At 45.6% G+C, this 18,242-nt stretch overlaps 1 long non-coding RNA gene across 1 annotated transcript in view; it reads left to right on the top strand.

Annotated features, from left to right (window-relative positions):
* Nucleotides 1–12,055: 12,055 nt before the first annotated feature.
* LOC308577910 overlaps nt 12,056–18,242 on the top strand; it is a 467,797-nt gene continuing 461,610 nt past the window's right edge. The window contains exon 1 of the long non-coding RNA XR_014003764.1: nt 12,056–12,771. This is a non-coding gene — a long non-coding RNA (uncharacterized lncRNA). The remainder of the gene's footprint in view (nt 12,772–18,242) is intronic.

Here is an 18,242-nt window from a genome sequence, read left to right as displayed (position 1 = left end):
GGAACCTGCATCAGTGAGGGTACAAACTTTCCAAACCAAGGCTTTGGCTGTCTGGTTAAGTACCATATTTAGCACAACCAAATAATTTGCTCCATGCCTTAGAACAAATGGGTGGATCTTCTCCCCACCGCAGTCACCTAGCTGCTGTGTAGGTGAAATATACTCAGAGTCGCAAAGTGATTTCATGCTCTTTATTCAGCTCATAGTGGTGAGGAGGAATGAATGAATGTCCCCTCACAGTATCTGCTTTATATACATTATTTACACAATGGGCTGCACATGATTGGCTAATTCCGGAATTCTACTGTAAGCCAATCAGGTTGTGGATTCACTTCTATCTGGAGCAGGATTGGGTGGTTCCTGCCAACCAATCATACTGCTGCATTGTTCTAGGACCAATCAGACTGCTGCATTCTGAATCCTATTGTTCTAGGACCAATCAGACTGCTGCATTCTGAATCCTATTGTTCTAGGACTAATAAGACTGCTGCAATTTGGATCCTATTGTTCTCAGTACATAACACCCCTCCCCTCTAAGTTCCAGTCCTGCCCGGGAGGTCGCATTCATAGTCCTCAAGGTATGCCGGCGGCCTACGTGTGCGTTGCGGCCTGGGGTGTTCCCTGGTCCGGGCTCCAGGTTCTGGCTCATGTTCCAAGGATGCTGGCTGTGATGGGGCTGTTTGGTCTGGTGCAACCGGCTCGCTCAGCCGTGGTTCTGGTTCCGGTGTCCTTTCGGCCTCGCGTGTCCTCTCTGTATTTACTGATTCTGCCTCTCCTGCTGGCCCCTCCTGCTCTATGGGCCTCACTGCCCCGCTGTTCCCTTGGGACTCCTCTGACCTGTCCTCTTCCTGGGTTTCTCCCGGGAATCGTCGCCGTATCTGGTCGCAGTGGCGGCGCCAGCATTGCCCCCCATCCGTTAGCACCTCATATGACACTGGGCCAGTGACCCTGGTGACTGTGGCGGGTACCCATGCTGGGCCTGCCCCAAAATTCTTTGCGTACACTGGGTCCTGGGCCTCGAAGGTCCGGGGGTTCCTGCCTTCCCCCACCACTACCTCATCCTGAGCTCTATCGGGGTGAAGGCGGTCCAATCTGATTGCAAGGCGCCGACCCATTAGTAGTTCAGCGGGGCTCCGGCCAGTCGTTGAGCTGGGGGTGCTGTGCTGTGCTAGAAGGAATGTGGCAAGGCGATACTCCCAGTCCCCTTGCGTCATGCGGCGAAGGGTGTCCTTGGTGGTCCGCACCATGCGTTCTGCTTGGCCATTGGTGGCAGGGTGGAACGGCGCCGAACGGATGTGGCGGATGGCGTTCTGTGCTGTGAAGGTTTGGCATTCTCCTGATGTAAATGCAGTCCCGTTGTCTGAGACGAGAGTGTCAGGGAGCCCGTGGGTTGCAAACAGCCTGCGTAGTACCCGGATGGCTGCGGACGTGGAAGTGGACGGTACCAGTGCGACTTCCAGCCATTTGGTGTAGGAGTCCACCACTATGAAGAACGTTTTCCCCTGAAAGGGGCCAGCGAAGTCCACATGCAGGCGTGACCATGGTGCTCGGGCGGACTCCCAGGACTGGACTGGGGCCCTTGGGGGATCTGGGCGGGATTCTTGGCAGGCCTGGCAGTGTTTGACCCAGGCCTCTATCTCTCCATCGATCCCCGGCCACCACACATAACTCCTGGCAAGGGCCTTCATTCTTACTACCCCTGGGTGTGTCTCGTGTAGGGCTGTGAGGACCCTTTTGCGGAGGGGCTGGGGAACAACGACTCTGCTTCCCCATAACAGGCACCCCTTGTGGGCCGACAGTTCATGTTTGCGGGTTGTGTAGCCGGCGAATTCTGGCCCGGGGCTGCTGCTGGGCCATCCCCTCCACACCCAGTCCAGGACTCGGGAGATGACCCTATCTTTCTTGGAATGGTGGGCAACTTCTTGTGCCTGAATGGGGCGGTCGGGAAGCAGCTCTAGGCTCATAACCTCTTGTGCAGGTGCTGGGTCAGGGCCTGTTTCCGGTAGTGGTAGTCTGCTGAGGGCGTCCGCATGGCCCATCGCCTTCCCAGGTTGGTGAATCAGTGCATACTGGTAGCTGGCAAGGAAAATTGACCACCTGAGGACACGAGGAGACAGCACTTGGGGGGTCTGCTTTTCGGGGGCAAACAAGCCAAGCAACGGCTTGTGGTCAGTCACCACGGTGAAGGGCCGCCCGTACAAGAAATCATGGAATTTTTTTACTCCCTTCACAATTGCCAGACCCTCCTTGTCGATTTGCGAGTAGTTCCGCTCGGTTGCGTTGAGTGTCTGGGAAAAGTACGCCACCGGTACCTCTCTTCCATCCGGGAGTTGGTGCCCCAGGACAGCGCCAATGCCATAGGGTGAGGCGTCGCATGCTAGCACCACCGGCAGCCTCTCGTCGAAGTGTGCCAAGACAGAGTTTGAGACAAGCAAGTCCTTGACTGCCTGGAATGCGGCCTCCTGGCGCTGGCCCCACACCCAAGGGGCCCGCTTGTCTAGGAGTCTGTGTAGGGGCTCCGCTACCGCCGCCTTGTGGGGAAGGAAGGAATGGTAAAAGTTCAGTAGTCCCAAGAAGGCCTGAAGTTCAGTCTTGCTCTTGGGCGCTGGGGCATCACAAATGGCCCGTACCTTGTCCCCCGTCGGGTGGACCCCTTCTGCGTCCACCATAAATCCCAGAAAGTCCACCTGAGGCACTCCTAGTAGACATTTTTCCCTCTTCACCTTGAGACCCGCCGTCTGGAAACGGTGTAGAACGGTGTGGAGGCGGTCCTCGAACTCCTCTGGTGTGGGCCCGGCAATCAACACATCATCGAAGAAGGGGGTGACGCCAGGAATCCCTTTAAGGAGCGAGTCCATTAGATTCTGGAATATGCCTGGTGCCACGCTGACCCCGAATTGCAGCCGCTTTACCCTGAACGCTCCTCTGTGCGTCACAATCGTCTGTGCCTCTGCTGTGGCCTCATCTACTGGCAGCTGTTGATATGCTTGGGCCAAGTCCAGCTTGCCAAAAATTTTCGACCCAGCCAGGGTGGCAAGGACATGGCTGACCACTGGCACTGGGTATGCATGGGCCGTGAGGGCCTTGTTTATGGTACATTTGTAGTCTGCGCAGATGCGGACCGAACCATTAGGCTTGACGGGTGTGACGATTGGGGTTTCCCAGGGGGCATTAGGCACCGGCTCCAGCACTCCTTGTTCCACAAGTCGGTCCAATTCCTCGTCTATACGGGGTTTCAAGGCGAACGGGACCCGGCGGGCCTTGAGCCTGACCGGTCGTACTGCGGGGTCAAGCTGTAGCGCAATGGGGGGGCCCGTATACTGTCCCAATTTCCCATCGAAAACCCCTGGAAATTCCTTGCAGATGGCGTCCACGTCCACTTGTAAGGTAGTGTGGTTCACCCCGGTGATGGCTAGCCCCAGTGGTCCAAACCATGCCAATCCCAGTAAGCTAATGTAGGGGCCCTTGACCACAAGCAAGTCCAGTTGCCGCGTCCGCCCTCGGTATTGCACCCTGAAGGTCCCCACCCCCATTGTGGGGACCTTACGTTTCTGGAAGTCCCGTAGGGTGAATGGGGCCGGCCTGAGTTTGGGACCCCCAGTAGGACACAGTTTCCTTAAGGTCCTTGCCGAGATTATGGATAGAGTTGAACCCGTGTCAAGCTCCATGCGGCATGGGGCCCCCTCTATCTGTACCTCTACATAAATTTTCTCTACGTTGGGGTGGGGCAACTGGTATACCTGGCAGTTCGTGAGCTCCGTCGAGTTGCCTTGGTGCGTTGGGCCCCGGGACCTGGGGCTCTTGGGTTGGTCATCTGATGCCTGGTGTCGGGTGGGCCGAGCCCGACACACCCGGGCAATGTGTCCCGATTTTCTGCACTGCCTGCACTCTGCGTTGCGGAAACGGCAGGTCCTCCTCTCGTGACTCTCTCTGCAGCATGCGCAGTTTCCTCCTTCTCGTCGAGGCAGCTGTGGTTTGTGCGCTGCTTGAGTGCGCTGCTGTACTCGGTGCACCTCCTCCCTGTCGGATCCTGAGTCGTCGGTGAGGTCTTCGTGGTGGACCCTCGGTTGGGATGGCAGGCTCGGCCGTGCCTCTTGCGTCGACCTCTCGGCAGCTTCCGTTGCCAGGGCCTCCTCCAGAGCGACCTGGAACGTTAGGTCCTTCTTAGCGTAGAGGCGTCGTTGCAGCTTCTCATCCTTCAGGCCACCGACGAGGCGGTCACGAAGCATGTTCTCCAGCTCTGAGAAGTTGCAGAACCGGGCGGCTTGGCGGAGAGAGGTCACAAACCCAGTTATGGTTTCCCCAGGGGCTTGTCGCTTTGCGTAGAAGGCATTTCGACGAGCCACCACTGAGGGCTGCGGCGAAAAGTGCCCCTTCAGCTGTTCCATTATAGTTTTGTATGGAACAGTAGCAACGTCTTCAGGCGTAAGGAGAGCCCGGGCAATTTCAAACATCTCCTCTCCGCAGACGCTGAAGAATATCGCCCTCTTCTTGGCGTCTTCTTCGTCGGTGACCCCTTTGGCTTCTAGGAGGAAGGTGAAACGGGAGGCATACGCTTCCCAGTCTCCAGATGCTGGGTTGAATGGCGAGAAGCTGCTGTTGGCTGCCATTCTGAGTTCCTTGTGTCCCGGAGCTGAAGCCTGGATACACGGTGCGAGGCAGCGGTGCGGCAGGTGGCGTTGCTGCGGTGCTGTGTGTGGCAGTCAGCTCAGCGGGATCCCACCTTCGTCGCCAGTGAAATATACTCAGAGTCGCAAAGTGATTTCATGCTCTTTATTCAGCTCATAGTGGTGAGGAGGAATGAATGAATGTCCCCTCACAGTATCTGCTTTATATACATTATTTACACAATGGGCTGCACATGATTGGCTAATTCCGGAATTCTACTGTAAGCCAATCAGGTTGTGGATTCACTTCTATCTGGAGCAGGATTGGGTGGTTCCTGCCAACCAATCATACTGCTGCATTGTTCTAGGACCAATCAGACTGCTGCATTCTGAATCCTATTGTTCTAGGACCAATCAGACTGCTGCAATTTGGATCCTATTGTTCTCAGTACATAACAGTAGGAGAACAATGAAAGAATTGTGTGAGAGCTGAGTGGGAAATAGATGGAAAGCTAGAAATCTAATGGAAAAACAAGATCTGTTTGGTCCATGAGATCTGTGAAAGCTCTCATCCTATGCTCATGTTGTGTATGTGTGCAATTAAAACCATGTATGCTAAAGACAGCACAGTTTCCGTTGACCTTTATTCTAAGGAAACAGAACCCTAGAAAAGCACTTGGAACCCCAGGAGGGGGGGGGGTACTTCCCACGCTCTCACCAGCAATTAGTTGCATGATTTCACCCAAAGCAAAAGCTCCTAAAATGTGACTACAGAAATAACAAATTGAACTAGCATTCATAACAAAATGGCTGGATACAGCCATTTGGGGGAGGGGGCAGGACAGACTTAAGGTAGAACAAAGGCTACAAGGAATAGCATCTGAAGACATATCATTATTAAAGTAATGAACATGAGTCTCTGTGATGCAGCTTATGCCACAAAGCCAATTGCCAGTGACTGGCTTCTATGCTGCACTGGGAGTAAGGCAGGCTTTCTGTATCTGGAGAGTAGGTCAAATCACATGGGTACTTCCCATGCCAACATCAGCAGCTCCAACAGAAGAGGAACCTTACTATGGCAATCCAGGCCTATCTGCATGATACAACATTCCAATGTTACTTGCATGATCTGGGCATTGGCAGCCATGAAAGAGCAGCTTTGAGCTGGTAACTACCCCAGAGAGATAATCTAGGAGCAGTTACCAACATTGCTGAACTTTATAGACTGTCTATATGACCTGCTCATAGATAAAATGCCATTCTCTATAGTATATCAACGAGTTCTATAATCCTCAATTCAAACACGACCTCAAAGAAAATATTTGTTGTCTTTTTTCTCTCTTTTTAATTACTGAATTCATGAACTGACTAGCTGATCTAATTATAGTACTCTAATGAAGACGTCATTGCCCAATTTTCTTCATCTTCCTGAAGTCCCCCCTCCCCATTTCTGCCCTCTGGCAATAACTGCTCAAGAATCATGCAAAATTGGGTTGTGGTTTTGGAAGTGAACAAATGGAGAGTCGAATGAGACCTGAAACTCATTTTCAGTTTTGATCTGAGCCACAGTTTGAACTGGAGTCGTTAGGAATTTCCATAAGTAGGACACGGCCATAGGGGCACCGCACTTGATGTACAGTTGGGTCGAGGCTACAGCTGCAGGATTTCAGCTATCAAGACAAGGGCACACAGACAAACGAGGTCAAATCTACACTGCCTATGTTGGAGCAATATTCAAACCAGCAGCAAGCATACCACATCAAAAAACAAATCATCAACATATGCATAGTACATATCAGTGTAATGCTCTGCTTCCTGTATTAAAATCTGAAGTTTAAATAGTTGCAGGGACATATGTTGGTGCATTAAGGGGTAAAAATCCAAAAGTAGCAGGGAGATAATACTCTTATCAGGCCCAGTTAGAAAGGCACAAAGAGTAGTGAGCAAGCCTTCATGATTTATGACTTTGATCATATAATAAGGATGAGCGGATCTGTCAATTTCAGTTTCTCTCAGTTTCTTATTTTTCTCCAAATTTAAGTTTGATTGTTCATATTTCTGCATGACTATGTGGTGGGGTTTTTTATTATTAAAAAAAGTCCTCATCAAAATTCATCAGTGTTTAAGTGTGAATCACTACTAATGTACATATGTGCAATTTTGCCTAATAGAAACATTTTAGCAATCACTCCTAGCATAATGCAGTGCAAAATTCAGAGCAAATAAATAATAATAATAATAATAATAATAATAATAATAATAATAATAATAATAATAATTTATTTGTACCCCGCCCATCTGGCTAGGTTTCCCCAGCCACTCTGGGCGGCTTCCATAGAAACCAAAAATACACTAAAATATCACACATTAAAAACTTCCCTTAAGATGTCTTCTGAATGTCAGGTAGTTATTTATCGCTTTGACATCTGATGGGAGGGCGTTCCACAGGGCGGGCGCCACTACCGAGAAGGCCCTCTGCCTGGTTCCCTGTAGCTTTGCTTCTCGCAATGAGGGAACCACCAGAAGGCCCTCGGCGCTGGACCTCAGCGTCTGGGCAGACGATGGGGGTGGAGACGCTCCTTCAGGTATACTGGGCCGAGGCCGTTTAGGGCTTTAAAGGTCAACACCAGCACTTTGAATTGTGCTCGGAAACGTACTGCGAGCCAATGTAGGTCTTTCAAGACCGGTGTTATGTGGTCTCGGCGGCTGCCCCCAGTCACCAGTCTAGCTGCCGCATTCTGGATTAGTTGTAGTTTCCAAGTCACCTTCAAAGGTAGCCCCACATAGAGCGCATTGCAGTAGTATATTTCTAAGGATATCTGTTTCAATTCTCATATTGTTTTAGAAAGTACAAATTAAGCAGGTTTGCCTTTAAATGAAACTGCACTGCATTTTGCCCCCATTCTTACTGTATAATAACTGTTGTGTTTTATTGTATTATTTTCCAAATGTTGACTTAAACTCTTTTTTCAGCTGAATGCAAAGAATAAGAAAAGCAGCAGGAAAGAGAAAAATATGTTGGCGTCCATGATAAAAAGCTCAAATTGGTTGTTTCTCGTAGTCTTAAAACGAAATGGAGTCTGCAGTCCTATACACACTGAACTGGCAGTCAGTTATTGAACTTAACGGGATTTACTTCTGAGTATACAGGTGCAGGATGAACTGCTCGTTAGAGTTGCTTCTACTCAAGGGCCCTCAGCAATGATGAGGCATTGCTTTTCCATGAAGAGCTGGAAGAAGAATGAAAATGGTTGCTCCACAGAGCACTTACCTTATATTATATGGCACTGTCTCTCCCCATTGACAATATCCTTCTATAGCAGGCTTTGATTGATGAGAGATGCAGTCATGGGCCTGCAAACCTGTGGAGAGCCGCAGTTCCCTCTGAAGTAAGTTCAGTTCAGGAATGGTCTCCTATACCTTATATTATAAGCTTCTTTTTTGTGTCTTCTGCCTCTAATTTTCTCCTTCGGTGTTTTCAGCATTACTCCTTAAATGCCCTGTAATTAGTTGTTTGTCATAGACCCGGAGTCCACTTGCCCTGCTGATGAGCAGTGACTCCACCTGCATCTGATCAGCCTTCAAGGAAACAGAGCAGAAGGCACTGATGAGAACCAGCTGGCTGCTTGGGTTCCAGGCAAACAGGGCTTGAAGGGGCTGGCAACAAACTGTTGTAGTCTCATTGCTGAGCAACAATGCGCAGGGCTCAGTGGCGTGGGAGGCCAGCCAGCCAGAAGAGTCTCTGAGATGTACTTGCCTGGAGCAGCAGAGGCAGCACCCAAAGTCAGGTCCAGTCCTCGGGTCAGGTGAACAGCAATCTGCATGGTCAGGTGGTTCAGGGGTCAGGGAATCCAATGATCATGGGGTCAAGGGTCAAGACAAGCAGGAAGCAGCAAGGTAGGGCCAGGAACTACATGCGTTGTTACCAGCATCTGACTGCTGCTCTGCTTAAGAAAGCTGAAGCCAGCTGGTTCTCATCATTAATATAAAAGCTAGATCTACAGCAATTGTACTAAAATTGATCTATTGTAAAACAGAAATCAAAAGTCAAGATGTCATTATTGTCCTCATATTACAAGGCTGGCAATTAATGTTAAGCAGCACAGTAGTACATTCAATCAATCAATCAATCAATCAATCAATCAATAATCTAGACTAAGTTTGCATGAGTGATGTCAAAGGGGCCTAAGTTAAAGTAAATTAGCCTGGATCCAAACCACTCTCCATGGAATCCAAATTGGGTAGCAGCACCTAGTAGTACTCCAGGCACTTTTGGAAGAAACTCATATTCTAGATCCATTTCTTCAGGTTTTAGGCCTGGTTTTGGCACAGAAACTGCTTTGGTCACCCTGTATGATGACCTCTGTTGAGAGAGAGACATGGGAAACATGACCCTGTTAATTATCCTTGACCTCTCAGCTGTCAATTCCATTGACCATGGTATCCTTCTGGAACAACTGTCCAAACTAGGGATGTGTGGCACCGCTTTGCAGTGGTTCCAGTCCTACTTGGATGGTCTTCCTTGAGGGTGTTGCTTGGGGAATGCTTTTCAACCCCATGGAGCCTTCAATGTGGGGCTCCTCAGGGCGCAATCCTATGCCCCACATTGTTTAACATCTACATGAAACCACTAGGTGGTGTTATCCAGAGGTTTGGAGTATGTTGTCAGCAGTATGCTGACATCACTCAGCTCTATTTCTCCTTTACATCTGCAGGTGAGGCAGTGGAAGTGCTGGACCAATGTCTTGCCTCAGTAATGGACTGGATGAGAGCCAACAAACTGAAGCTCAATCCAGATAAGACAGAGGCACTGTTAGTGGGTGGTTCCCTAGACCGGATGGGTGGGAGATTGCCTGCTCTTGATGGGGTTACATTTCCTCTGAAGGAGCAGGTTCATAGCTTGGGGGGTACTCCTGAATCCTTTGCTGTTGCTTGAAGCTCAGGTGGCCTCAGTGGCCTGGAGTGCCTTCTATCAGCTTCAGCTAGTGGCACAGCTATGCTCCTATCTGGATAGGGATAGCCTAACTACTGTTGTCTGTGTTCTGGTAGCATGAAGGTTAGATTCCATGCTTTTTTCTAAAAAAAATGTTTAGGGGTACTCTCATTTTCCTTCTCATATTGAAATACTGCCCCTCAATGAGGCCAAACTTAGATTCACAAAATGTTTAGGGGTATGTGTACCTCTATGCCCCCCACCAGAAAAAAACACTGGTTAAATTACTGCAATGCATTATACATAGGTAATTGTAATTGAATTTGAAGACAGTTCAGAAACTTCAGCTAGTGCAAAATTCAGCGGCTAGGTTGCTCTCTGGAACAAGATGGTTTGAGCATATTACAGCAATCCTGGTCCGACGGCACTGGCTACCAATTAGTTTCCAGGCACAATTCAAAGTTCGGGTTTTGACCTACAAAGCCTTAAACAGCTCAGGACCGCAATACCTCAAGGTATACCTCTTTCCATATGAACCAACTCGGATCCTGAGATCATCTTCTGAAGCCCATTTTTGTGTGCCTCCTTCTTGAGAGGCCTTGGAGGGTGGGAACACGAGAACGGGCCTTCTCTGTAGCGGCTCCCTGTCTGTGGAATTCTCTCCCCAGGAAAGTTAACCAGGCCTTTGGTTGATTTGATTGACATCCTAGGCCTTTTAAGATGTAGGGGTTTGGGGGAGGGGGTGTTCTTGAGTTGCTGTTTTTATTTTGATTATGTATTTTGTGGTTTTGTATTTTGATTTTGTTCTGTGAACCTCCCTGAGACTTTCTGGTATAGGGCGGTATATAAATTCAATAAATAATAATAGAGAGAGGGTATGTTCCTTCCCATAAGCAAAGCTCCATTGCAGAAAATCATTGTCCTCCAGTGCTAGTACTCTCTTCCTGGGTAGCTACATTTTCGAATACTTTTAAAAAACAAACAAATAAAATACCGCTAGTAACTTTGTTAGGACAGTGGAAAATTCCAAAACGAAATATAACACAACTGCCCCCATGCCAAGCAAGACCTTTTCTTCTTTACTTAACATCCAGTGAGAGTAAGTGTCCTTGTGCACTCAAAAGCTTGCTTACTAGTCTGTATCTTCCCAATGGGTCCCAATAAAGGTATTTACTACTGCTGCTTTTGGAGTAGATCTTAAATATTATTCAAGAGTGCAAATCATAAATAGCAGGATTCTGAGAAAGAAGAAGAAGAGTTTGGATTTGATATCCCGCCTTTCACTCCCCTTCAGGAGTCTCAAAGCGGCTAACATTCTCCATTTCCCTTCCTCTCCCACAACAAACACTCTGTGAGGTGAGTGGGGCTGAGAGACTTCAAAGAAGTGTGACTGGCCCAAGGTCACCCAGCAGCTGCATGTGGAGGAGCGGAGACGCAAACCCGGTTCCCCAGATTACGAGACTACCGCTCTTAAGCACTACACCACACGGTACCACTGAGTTGCTTTCAATGTCTTCTCTTAATTCAAAATGCAGGACCAGAAACCTGAAAAAAATGGTGGGAAATTTTTGTTATTCTGACAGCACAATCGGATGCCAGAAGCTCCACTGAATTCATTGGAGCTTAACTTGAGAGGCTTGGGGACTGAATGTGCATTATATGCCACTTTGGCATTTAAGTAGTGGTATATAAATAAATAAATATTGTTATTAGCTACAAGTTGACACAACATCCCTGTGTCAATGTATTTTTGAGAGGAAAAAGAACTAGATGTGAATCTTGTTGACTGTTGTATGTGTTGACTGTTGGAGCTTCTGTAGAATTCAAGGCCCACATTTTAAATCGTTACTTCACTGCCAAACTAAACATTATTTAGCACAAACGTTTGACTTGAAACTCAGACGGCAGAGGGAATTGGAGTGATTTTGTGGAGGGCAGAGTACAATTCACCTAATGGTCCATGGCTGCTTACTTGTTGCAGCAGGAGTAACAGCAGATTTTCTCTTTCTGTGTGTGTTTTGCCACCACTGTAGCCACAATAAGTAAACAGCTCCTAATCTTGTGATGAATGTTGTTGTTCTATGTAATCACTAATTTACCTCTACCTATGAATGGGAAAATGGGACGCGGGTGGCGCTGTGGGTAAAACCTCAGTGCCTAGGACTTGCCAATCGTATGGTCGGCGGTTCGAATCCCCGCGGCGGGGTGAGCTCCCGTCTTTCGGTCCCAGCTTCTGCCCACCTAGCATTTCGAAAGCACACTTAAGTGCAAGTAGATAAATAGGTACCGCTTTCTAGCGGGAAGGTAAACGGCGTTTCCGTGTGCTGCACTGGTGCTGGCTCGCCAGAGCAGCTTTGTCACGGAAGTGTCTCCGGACAGCGCTGGCCCCCGGCCTCTAGAGTGAGATGGGTGCACAACCCTAGAGTCGGACATGACTGGCCCGTACGGGCAGGGGTACCTTTACCTTTACCTTACTTTATGAATGGGAAAGCTACTGTAGCACCCTGCTTGTGGTTAACGCTTAGCTGGAATGAAATATTCAACGCAGCAATAGAGAAATTAAAATAATTATTTATTTGTCAGACAAATAAATGAGAGGCACAGTGGTATATGGTTACCAAGCTCTGGCCTGGCCTCCTGCCATTATGGCCAGCACTTATATTCCCTTAATCCAGCCCCCTTTGCTCCTCCTGTGGCTGCCTCTGTCCAATCAGCCTGGTTGAATTTCCTATTGGCTGATTGCTATAACCAATCCTAAAAGATACACCCATATCCTCCTGTCCTTATATGGAACACAAAGAGCTATATATTGTTACATCTATAAATGACAAATAAGTAGTAATATATCTTACATGTGTCTCAACAAGAAATCTTAATTACCAGCTCACCTCTTGCCCTCCTTGCCCTATTGCCTTCTAAAACAAATGGTTAATCTTAAATTTTTATCTTAAACATATGTCAAGGATCTTGAGTTTCACATCAACATTGAAAGATCTCCTTCATTTGAAGGTTTCTAAACAAATGTCTGACAACTAATATATCAGGACTGCTTGGATGGCGTCTCTTGTCTGGCAGGGGGGCTAGACTGGTGGCTGACTTAATTTCAAAATACAACTCTTACAACTATATGAAATAAGAACCTAGCATTTGTTAAATCCTTTGCATAATTACATCTATGCCAATACACTTAATACACAACACAGGTAGCCTCTTAAAAGGAATAAGGTCTTTGTAAAGTAGAAAAGGGAACTCAGTAAAAAAAAGCAGTTTCAAAAGAAGCCTCTTCAGTTTACACTCCCCCCCCCCTTCTCCAGCCAGTTGTTTTTCCCATTAGCTCTTCCCAACATTTATTGCCCTCTAACTTTCTGTCAGCTAGATGCTTCTCCATTTGGTCTTTAACCTTAGAAAGAAGATCTAGCTCATTTTACTGGGAGGCACATTGGTATTATTTTACTATTTACCAACTATTAATTATATTTATCTCTGCCTTTTTTATCTTCTATAACATGTAGGGTCAGTGTCCTCACTCAGTCTGTAATTCCAGCTTTTACGACTTTGAGAATTGTTTTCTGCTATAAATCAAGGGGCCCCCTTGTCTAGGAGGAAAACATTGCCAGTGTTTTCTTAAGCAGCTGGTCTGCCTGGCATGAAACTTTTGAAAATCTTTAAGCTCTCTCTTTAATATACAAGTCCTGATCAAACATTAATAAAATGCAGGCTTATGCCTGATGCCTCACTACTTTGCTCATCTCTTATTTATTCACAGAGTTACCCGCATGAATATATGGAAGTATGGAGTGTTCTTGCTCAATTCCAAATATGCATTCTTTCTCATACACAATTCCATTCCCGTTCCTTTCTTTATTTTTTTATTTTCTTCCTATTCAGCATTCTAGGGCCACTGGACATTATCAGTCTTCATGGAGAAGTTGGTTGGGTTTCCCCATATTTTAACTTCTACAAATATTGAGGTTCCCTTAAGCCTACTAATATCTTCCCCCTTTGTGTGGATGGTAGCATTTTGATTACATAAGGATTGACTCTCAGAGAATGAGTTTGATACTACAGGATCTTAGTCCTTGTCTAAAGATGAGAAGGAAGGGGGAGATGGGAGGCTAGGCTGCATCTAAGGGGACAACCCACAATTACTTTATTGTGCCTGAAAACAAAACATTTCATATTGTATATTAGCATGCTATGGTTTCAAAAACTAGAAGACAACAAAATGGTATTGTATTCACTTATAACATACAGTACTCGTTCTGCGTATGGGATCCTCTTTTCATGTTCCATCAACTAATGAAATGATCAAGGACAAGATAAAATAATTTGTTTCCAAGTAATGACAAACTGTTTAGGTTATTATAAAAGTTTTCTTCTTTTCCTCACTTTTCTTGACAGCAGACTTGCACTGGCTGAACACGTCCTCCATCCTTGGTGGCATTAGTCAGTTAGCTCATGGTGTTGTGGTTGCAGTCCTAAGCACAGGGAGAGTTCTCTTTCGTTTGAATCTTGCTCACAGGTTTTCCACAGGTATCTGGTAGACCATTGTGAGAACAGGATGTTTTGACCTCATCCAGCAGGATCTTCCGATGTTCCTAGGTTCATGCTTCCCTTTCTTACCATCCCATGTGCCAGGGATGGAGAATCTGTGGCCCTTCGGATTATAGCTCTTATCATCCCTAACCATTGGCTTTGCTAGCTGGAGCTGATGAGAGTTAGGGTCCATCTTCTGGAAGGTCACAGCTTTCCTCCTGCTGCCTTATAGTACCTTCATATATTTTAAATATAATATACACAGTTTGTCAAAGAAGTTCCCTCTCCCCTGAAAAAAATATCAATCACCTGGCATTGGCCAGTCAATCTTTAGCGGGCACCTGAAATAATATTGGTGAAATAACAATATTTTCCTTCTTTTTCTTTTCATATATATTTCATTTGCTCCATATCTGATTTTAAAGTGTGCCTTTTTAAAAAAAATTGAAGATGCCAACATATACACTGAAAATGTTAATTATGGGTAACCAGTTCAAACTCTATCTAAAGATGTCTTCAATGCAATCATTACAGTAACTACTGTTATGATTTCCTCACCCAATAGAATACAATTTTTAAAAATATTAAGGTTGCAGTCCTATACCCACTTTCCTGGTAGTAAACATCACTAAATTCAGTGTCACTTCTTTTTGAGTTGGCAGGTAGAGGATTGGCTGTAAAGAAGTCTTTTTTTTTTTTTAAGGAACTGCATTCTGAAGGTTGAATACATTTTCAATTTCCTCCCCCTCTTTTTTTTCCTCCACAAGGGAACCAACCTTTTCAAAACGGAACGGTTAACATGGGAAAGGATGCCTCTTTCAGCGAGATTGGAAAGTTCTTACCATATGCAGACTGAAGAGTTGCCTTAACTACTGTTTTGTCAGGAGCACAGTTGTTCCTCCTCTTCACACAGGTAAAAGGAGAGTGAAAAAAATGGCATGTTAACTACTGCTAGTACCCTTAGTTTGCAATGTATCTTTGTTACGAAACCTGAATTTCACATAAGGAAATATGTTTTGTGCGTTTGTGTGTGTGCAGAGTTAAAGTAAACAAAGCTATTTGACTAATGCCATTGAATACCATTTTCTTCACAGTTGCAACATTTCATCTGGTATCCCTCCCACCCACCTTCCCAGCAAATGATAACTTGCAAATATGGCTAGGGGGGCAAAGACCCACACACAACTCCATGTATTCAGGTTTGTTCAATGGCTGGTTTAAAATTTTAATAATAAAAAACCTAGCGAGCTCATTCAAAAACGAAATTAGTGAAAAAACTTTGGTCGTCTCTCATCAGTGAAAACTGATTTAGTTATGCAAATTACTGCTATGAATATTAAACCACTGATGAAAGGTTTTTAATGAAGGGATCTTTTGTTTTGGAAATGCAAGGGTATATGCTTTAATTTCTTGCTAATTTACTGTTCTTTGATAATGTTCACATTTTCCCCAAAGTGACTTCACGGATGGGTTTAATACAGTGAATAGAACTACAGGCCAACAATACTGGTTTTGACAAGCCTTCCCCTGTGTAACAATAGATCATGATTTGCAGCCCCTTATGCACAATTCTATTAGGGTGAATTTTGTCTACAGGGCTTTCCCTGAAATGAATTCTCATTTTAATGTTAGCCTCCTGCAGTTTTTAATTTTTAATCTGTAATATGAAATTGCAAATTTTACAAACATCATTTGAAAAAGCCACTAGGACAGAACCGAATGCCAAAGTTTACATATTGCCTAATTAGACTGTTATGAGAAGCAGCTTATCAATGTCAAGCCAAAGATCATCAAAAAATCCAATTACTAATTTGAAAAACACATATATTTATAGGTTCATTTTGTTTAATTTGCATCTGATTAGCTTAATAATTGTTTAAAAATTGTATTAAGGTTAATAGTTTTAGTTCAGCTAGCAACACACCTGGGCTGGGAATGTGCTCTAGCAGCTTTGTCAGTTGCTACCCCACTGACAATAAAAATTTAGCTGTAATCTTCAGCGTAAAGCACAGACAAAATTCATTACTCAAACAGCAAAGCAGTTTTTAATATTAAAAGATATTAAACCTACTTACCAATGTGATCAATATTGTGTCTTCCACCGCTACTAGTCAAATACTTACAGACTACTTTCCTCTTGCTGTGTTTGTTTGTGTGTGAGAGAGAAACTTCTATTTACATTTCCAATCAAGCGCAGTCACTGACTCTGCTAGATTGAAAATGTAAATAGAAGTTTGCATCTTGTTAACATAAGAAGCACACACTCACTTTCTTGACACTACCCATTTAGTAAAATGTTTGAAAGGCTTAAACCTTGTCTTGAACCCACACTGCTAAGCATTTTCAACAAAGAGATGGAAATAAAAACACGTCATATATTATGCAGAGGGCATAATGCATAAGCCTGGAGCTTATTTACACAGTCTGTTATCTTATAGTAAAACAAAGATGCCTAACTCATTTCATTCTCTACTTGTTTACCTAATCAAGAGGTAAATTCCTAAGCTGGACACTCAGAGCCTTTTTTCAGCATGCCTCTGCTTTCACCTTGGGATAACTGACAGTGCAAAACAAGATCGCAGCCATAGGTTCTCCGTGGGCAGCAGCAGGCAACCACAGGGCACTCTTAAAGGGCACAGGCACAGAGACAGACATAGTGGGAGGCCACAATGCATGGGTTTATTCATTTGGTAGAAGATATGTGCCCCTCCAAACATTGGCACACTTGCTTCCCTTGGGACATCTAACATTAATATCAGTATAAAACAACACCCATTTAAATTATGCATGGAAGCATCAAATCAACACCAAGCCAGCACCAAACATAAAAATCTATGCCGGCTCCTAGTCTACTAAACCTTTCCGCTGGCATCACCTAACAGACCCAACAGAACAAGTAAAACTGAACAGGATGGGTAGGTTTCTTTGGGGTGGGAGTTCTGCAGAGAGGCTGCTGCTGGGGAGGAGGGCCAGTTCCTTTTGGACTCTAAGACATAAGCAGAATAACACCAGAGCAAGGCTGTTGGGTGCTGACTGTGAATGTGAAGTTCCACAGCACAAAATCCAGCTTCAAGAAGAAAAGTGTGGCCAGGCAGTGGGTTGTGATACCATTGGCCAATTTGGGGTGTATTACTTCCTGCATCGGAGGCAGTACATCTGGGAACAGCAGTTGCAGCTGGCACAAGTGCTCTTGCACTCATATCCTGCTTGTGGGCTTTCCATAGGTTTCTGGTTGCACACTGCAAGAGTAGGATACTATACTAGTCGGCCTCTTCAAGTTTTTAAGGTGCTCACAGGTGTGGTGGCCATGCAGCTTCAGGTGCATTTGGAAGAAGCTAGGTCAACCAGAGGGTGACCCTCCAGATGTTGTTGGACTCCAGTTCAGCGACATCAGGGCCTAGGACCTGGGAGTCCAAAGTTCAATCACCACTCAGCCATGAAGCTCACTGGATTACCATCTCTCAGCCAAATTACCTCACAGGGTTGTTGTAAGGATAAAACAGGGAGGGGAAGAACAATGTATCACACCTTGACCATGGGTAGGCAAACTAAGGCCCAATCGCCTTCTAAAGCCGGCCAGAGGACAGTCTGGGAATCAGCGTGTTTTTACATGAGTAGAACATGTGCTTTTATTTAAAATGCATCTCTGGGTTATTTGTGGCGCATAGAAATTCGTTCATTTTTTTTTCTTCCAAAATATAGTCCAGCCCACCACAAGGTCTGAGGGACAGTGGACCGGCCCCCTGCTGAAAAGGTTTGCTGACCCCCTGCCTTAAACTCATCGAAGGGTGGAGTTTAAAAGTTATCCCAAAAGTAATGTTTAAATCCCTTCGCATCTTAGATAGGGCCCAATTAGTAATATTTTTTATTTATATCCCGCCCATCTGGCTGGGTTGCCCCAGCTACTCTGAGCAGCTTCCAACACACATAATTATTATTATTAATAATAATAATATCAAACATAAATAGTAACAATCTGCTCCAATATAAAGTCACAATATAAAAGATTACTTGAAGGTGTGGCTCCTCCTATATCATACTGCCTGCAACTTGAGATTTGCTGGAGAAACCCTATTAGTTCCATCACTCAGTGAAATGTGGGACTTTGTGACTCACTTTCTTGCAAATAGCACCCGAGTTATTGAATGCCCCCTTGAAGTCCAGCT

This window comes from Podarcis bocagei (genome assembly GCF_964188305.1).
Source record: "Podarcis bocagei genome assembly, chromosome: W".
NCBI classification, from domain to species: Eukaryota; Metazoa; Chordata; class Lepidosauria; order Squamata; family Lacertidae; genus Podarcis; species Podarcis bocagei.
Note: the sequence above shows the minus strand (reverse complement) of the source record. Positions and strands in the feature narration are given on the sequence as shown.